Source organism: Mytilus californianus, unplaced genomic scaffold, assembly GCF_021869535.1.
Source record: "Mytilus californianus isolate M0D057914Y unplaced genomic scaffold, xbMytCali1.0.p SCAF_17, whole genome shotgun sequence".
Lineage (NCBI taxonomy): Eukaryota > Metazoa > Mollusca > Bivalvia > Mytilida > Mytilidae > Mytilus > Mytilus californianus.
Window position 1 is genome coordinate 2,662,113 of NW_026262659.1, and position 6,414 is coordinate 2,668,526.

The 6,414-nt window shown below is 32.9% G+C and overlaps 1 long non-coding RNA gene across 1 annotated transcript; it reads right to left on the reverse strand.

Moving 5' to 3' along the window:
• Positions 1–558: 558 nt before the first annotated feature.
• On the reverse strand, positions 559–1,655 carry LOC127726428 (uncharacterized). The gene is made up of 3 exons (XR_007993538.1): positions 1,534–1,655; positions 909–1,025; positions 559–606 (listed from the first exon to the last, which is right to left on the reverse strand). It is a non-coding gene; the product is annotated as an uncharacterized LOC127726428 (long non-coding RNA).
• Positions 1,656–6,414: the final 4,759 nt, after the last annotated feature.

The following is a 6,414-nucleotide window of genomic DNA, read 5'->3' on the forward strand; positions in this document are numbered from 1 at the left end:
GTCTTGATGACCAGTATTCGTCTCTTTCACAAACTTGTCTCATTGGCAATCATATTATGATAATACATCTCTAGTTTTTAAGTTGCTGTCTTATTGGCGAATATGAATCTCTTTAACAAACATACTTTTACTTTTACTTGTACAAATTGTGACTTGGATGGAGAGTTGTCTCATTGGCACTCATGCCACATCTTCTGATATCTGCATAATAAAACCTATTGTAAAAAACATTTTATGAAATAATTCAATTACAAAGTAAAAAGTAGACTTTATTTGACGCAACTAAATGACATGGAATTCATAAAATAATTGTCTAAATCAAATTTGGACGAATTAGATATTTAGAAACTTGATGAATTTTGCCATTTTCAAGCTCTTTTATGGCATATACCTTCCCCTTACTGTCGTCATTTTCAATGTTTATAACAAGACCTTTCTTCCAATATCCTGAAAGAAAAACGTTTGTTCCCGCTGATAGAGCTGAATTTGGTTTAAAGTCAATAATTTCATTAACTGCAGGATGAAAGGTTTGCATTTCTGTATTTTGGATACTTTTTTGGGGAACAACTCCTCCGGATACATGCTACTGTCCCATTCTTCACGATTCTGAAAAGCGTAAAAATAAAGTTACAATAAAATATAACATTAAATCAAAGCATGAAAATAACAAATGTAACAAATTGAAACAATCATTAAAAAAATTGTTCAAGTGATTATGAATTAAACAAAGGTCCTATTAAAATATAAAAATTTCGCTATTAATGCAAATATTATGTTTTTTTTGCTTAAAAGTGTCATAATACTTTGATTTAGCATTCAATTGTACGTAACCAACAAATAATAGATTACACTCTGTTCGTTCACCTTGATTATTATTTATATTTTGTCACAATAAATAAGTTTCTTACTTCAGACATATAAATTTCGGTTTCCAAGTGACGGCGTTTAAAGCCTGGCATACCAGAATCAGTATGTTGTATGAATCTCCTTGCATACAGGTCTTTATAATATGGGCTAACTTCTGACTGAAAGCAAATAAGAAATGGTGTAATAATATTCTATAATTTTTAAGCGTACATAACATTTTGTACACAAACTACGCCGTTGGTTTTTTCCTTTGGTTTGTTTTACATTTGTTTTACGAGACATTTTATAGCTGACAATGTTGTATAGGTTTTGCTCATTTCTAAAGGCCGTACTATGACCAATAGCTCTAAACGTCTATATCATTTGGTCTTTAGTGGTAAGTTGTCTCATTGGATATCAAACTACATCTTCTCATTTTTGTATTCTAACTTTTTAAAACAAAATTAATTATTAAGTAAGTATAGCTGCTTATTTACAACGCTTAGTACGCATGAATAAATAGTTATTTACATTTGTATAAAGTGTTTGAATAATTACTCGTAATACCTTAACACACAACATACAGTAAAAAAGAAATAAATTTCGTTTAAAAATTCCATTGAAATTGATAGTGTTTAGGCTATATTTTTAAGAGCTACTTTTTTAAAAGTTATAAAATTTACGTACTTGATGTAAACTTGTATTGCGCATCATTTGTGAATTTGTGATATCTTGCAGTGGCTGAGACATTTGGAGCTGCTGTTGTGACGGTATCATTTCATTCGATCTGTCAGAAGTCTGTACGGTATTATTTACCTAAAACGACAGAAATATTTGTATTTTTGAATAGGGTATTAATTTTAAAAGTATAATAAGATTTACCAAATTTTGTGACCAATTGAACTTTTTTTCAGAATTAAAAATTCAAATGTAATCCAATTACCCAATCTAAACGTTTAATAGTGATCAAAACATCTTAGCAATACTTACCTCGACATTTTCAACGCCATTTTCGGGCTGCATATAATGCACATTGCTAGTTATAGTTTCATTTCCTGTTATTATCTGAAATGTAAAGAAAACAAATAATCATTCACAAACAAGTACTATGTACACAAATTCCAAGTACTTTATCTTCCATTACAATTTTTTTAACCTTATTACAATTAAATTATAATTATATGAAATGACTTAATTTGAAAACAATTAAAATAAACAGTTATGTAACATACCGATTCACTTTCATTGATCATGTTGGTAATTCTTGTGTTCCACAACGACTCAACAAATTCCTGATAATCATTTTCTGCATCCATTCTGGCAATTTCTTGAGCTTTTTTATGCACACTTTCACTGTTAATCTATAATTATGCAATTAAAATGTTTTATAAATCAAGTATTGTAACAAGAAGGAATTTTAACCTATTTTAAACATACAAATTTATGTTATGCAATGTTTTAATTTGTTGTTTAATAGAAATAATGCGCTTTTAAATAGAACAAGGTTTTCGCACTCACCTCAGAATTTGTACTTAATGCACCAATTGTTGCAGAATCAGTGGTTAATTTATTATCTATCATCTCAGACTGCTGGTCTTCATTATTTTTCTACAAAGACATTTTTCATGTGAAATCTTTATAATACACTGGTACAATATAAGCTAACAAGTAATAGATATATTTAAAATCTTATTTACGACTTGTGTGCAATTGACAACCCACTTTAGTGATATTAAATTCTATATCCTTTACATGGAGGCATCTTCTTTAAATCCATTTGCCACCTACTATTGGAATAGGTAGCTGGTATTGGTTTTTCTAGTTATTTGTGTCTTTGGTAAATCAACCGCTGCAAGGCATTGCGAACATTTTACATGTTGCTTAAACAGTAATCTAGTATTTTCACGAACTACGGGAAAATATGATTTCCTTAATGTTTCATAAATAGCGTCACTTTTGCGGTGATCAATTTTATGATTGTTGTTAATTTCCACTATCATTTCTTCTTTAGATAAGACTCTTCTATGATTGTCTCCTACCTTTGTACTTCTGTGGTACAATGAACAAGTATGGTCATCATACAGAAAGTTGGCCAAATACTTTCTAACACTTGTATCTCCCATTCGTAAGTTTAGTTCCTCCTTTATTTTTTTAGCACCCCAGCTATTTTCATCAAATTTCTTTTTGCATATCAAATTTACCTCTTCCAATACCGACCAAAAATGTTCCGGATTAGGATCATTAGTTTCTCTTTTCTTTCTTTTTTTGTCAAGTATAAACCCTTCATCTGGACACAAATCCTGGTTTAACAGCACGTCCATTTTTTGTTTGTACAAAAGGCTTATAACGTCATAAGGATAGTATCGTTGCAAACGTCCATACTTTCGCGAACAAACGCACTTTCGCGGAAAAACGCACTTTAGCGTATTGAGCCATCGGACTTTAGCGTGTTCCACTTAATAGCACAGACCATCGCACTTTAGCGTATCAGACCATCGCACTTTAGCGTATGCCATCGCACTTTAGCGTGACCATCGCGTTTTAGCGTCCCCATCGCACTTTAGAGTCCTACATATATAATACGAAATTTCATTAGGATCTGCATATGGAATAAATATCTACAAATTTATACAATATTCAAAGGGGGTGTTTCAAATCTGATGTGTTCCCTGATAGAATGTTGCTGATCAGAGAAGCTACTGAACCAAAAGTTCGTGAAGGTAAAGTTGAATGCATACCAAATATTTTGCAATATCTTGTTTTAAAAACAAATGTTATTATATAAGTATATATCTGTAAAATTGGTATTACCCAATGGGGTCCGCCCGACAGTCCGACGCCCCTTTAGTCCGACGGTTCAATAGTCCGACGGTTCGATAGTCCGACAGCTCAATAGTCCGAAAATTCGGTAGTCCGACAGTTCGATAATCCGACAGGGTGACACATTATTATACAAGTCGAGGGCATAAATATTCCGATATTCGCCCGTCCATCACACTTAGGGTGTTTATTGTGCCCTTTCAACTCATCTAAACTTCTCTTAGCTATTTCTCATCTCATTCGCCACTATGATATAGCGTATTGTATATACCAACAATACACACGTGTCAATGTGCTAAACCAAACATAAAGTATACATTTTTATTTGAATTATTAAATTCTGCAATTTTTAATACTATTTGTACCTTCAACGAAAAGTACTGGGGCCAATTTTTCCCGTATTTTGTTCATATACGTACTTGTGAAGTTCGATAATTGAGACAGACTCAAGCGCCTTAAGTCAATCAAACATGCAATGTGTTGAGTTTTTTAATTATAAAACAGTGTTTTTTAAATAAAAATAAAACCAATATGCTGATACTTAAAATTATCATAAATCGCATACAATCACACAAAAAACTGTCAACAATATATATATAAATATTGATCACACGAACTCGGAACCTATTCTAACAAGAGTGCACACGCTGAAATTTCTCGCCTGCTTTACTGACCATTGATTTTATGTTGATAGTTCTAAATATAAAGCTTTACTACAAATATCACATAGAATTAACATTATCCAAGAAAATGAGGTCAAGGTCAGATAAACCAAACCGGAAATACATGTACACCTAACAATCATTCCATTCACCAAATATAATAGACCTATTGCTTATAGTATCTGAGATATGGACTTGACCACGAAAACTTAACCTTGTTCACTGATCCATGAAATGAGGTTGAGGTCAGATGAAAACTGTCTGACAGATACGAGGACCTTGCAAGGTACGCACATACTAAATATAGTTATCATATTACTCATAATAAGAAAGAAATTAACATTACAAAAAATCTTAACTTTTTTTTCAAGTAGTTACGGAACCATGAAAATGAGGTCAAGGACAATGGACAAATGACAGACGGAAACTTCTTAACATAAGGCATCTATATATACAAAGTATGAAGCATCCAGGTCTTCCACCTCCTAAAATATAAAGAATTTCAGTAGTTAGTTAACGCCGCCGCCGGATCACTATCCCTATGTCGAGCTTTCTGCGACATAAGTCACAGGCTCGACAAAAACCTCTCAAATGTTTGTTATGGCTACGTTGTCTAAACCAACTGGGCTACAGATGCACGTAATAAACCTAAAACTACGAATAATTTCTGCATTATATCTTCATATTTAAAGGTTTCATTGTTTCCCAATTCTTCCGACTTTCCCACATAACTAAGAAAAGTAATGACAATATTTGTGATGCATTCTCCTTTTATTTAGGAACTTCAAAATTCAATCAAAACTTCTTCATGGATGTAAAAATTCTTCATATTCAGCAATCGGTCATTTAAGGGATTTTTTAAATTGTCATGTGAATTTACTTGTAGTCAGAATACAAGGGACAATGATCTTTATGTATTTTCACAAAAAAAAAACCAATTTCTTAAATTCTTTCAGTTTAAAAAAATATATATATATATATAACATGAGCCATTCTACAGATTTGAAACCCCATAGCTGACAAAATTGATAACGTCGGTATAGCGATTTGACGGTATATAAACGGACGGACAGAGATGAACCCATATGCATGAATTTCACACTTTTCACGTGTGTAATGACGGTGATGTGCGTTCCCAGGTTGTTAATGCAAGCACAGGAAGTGTCAAAATATGGCACTGTATTACTTTAATAGAAATGTCAATATATTTTTTTTCTAAATTGACATCTTTGGTATGTTGAAAGTTCCCATGAAAATTTGGTATATAAAGGACTCTGCTGCCCCTTGTCCATCACATCTCAGAAATGGCTGCCAGTCTCAAAGTTCTTATATACAACGGTTACAAATACCAGAAAAAAAAGCAAAAATAGTTAAAAGCAAATGAAGACCAGAAAATATATGCCATATAGATACAGAATAATTTGGTCTAGTGATAATGAATCCCTATATTACCATCGAACCGTCGGACTATCGAACCGTCGGACCATTGAACCGTCGGACTATCGAACCGTCGTACCATTGAACCGTCGGACTATTGAACCGTCGGATTACCACTACGGCCCCTTACCCAATAAGCAGAAGGAGATTCATACATTTTATTAGGAAAATGGATAACAGGAATATTATTTAGGTATGTCTCATGTTTCAAATTCAGTTTCAATTCTTCTTGGTCTTTCCAGCGAATTACTGTGTTGATAACTTGACTCATAGTCATGTGTCTCTGTGTTGTTCATAATTGGTTGATACGGATTCAAATAGGAATCAGCATGACTTGAAGTGTTACTTTCACTTTCACTTTCCGGTCTAGAACTATTGCTTGTTTTGCCCTGCTGTGAAATGAGTTGATTTGTAGTAGAATATTCACGAACAACAGCTGACTGATAAGGTTCCAGATACCCATCATCTAGCAAGGCTATATTGTCAGTCTCTGAAGATGATTTTGAATGCCTGTTTACATAACGCAGTAAGTTTGGCGTGTCAGGAATGTTATCTTCATCAACGCTTTCATAATGAGGTTCATCTTGCGGAATTCGATCGATTCCAGCTCCCGAAACATCTATGCTATGGGGATAGAATCTTACAAATT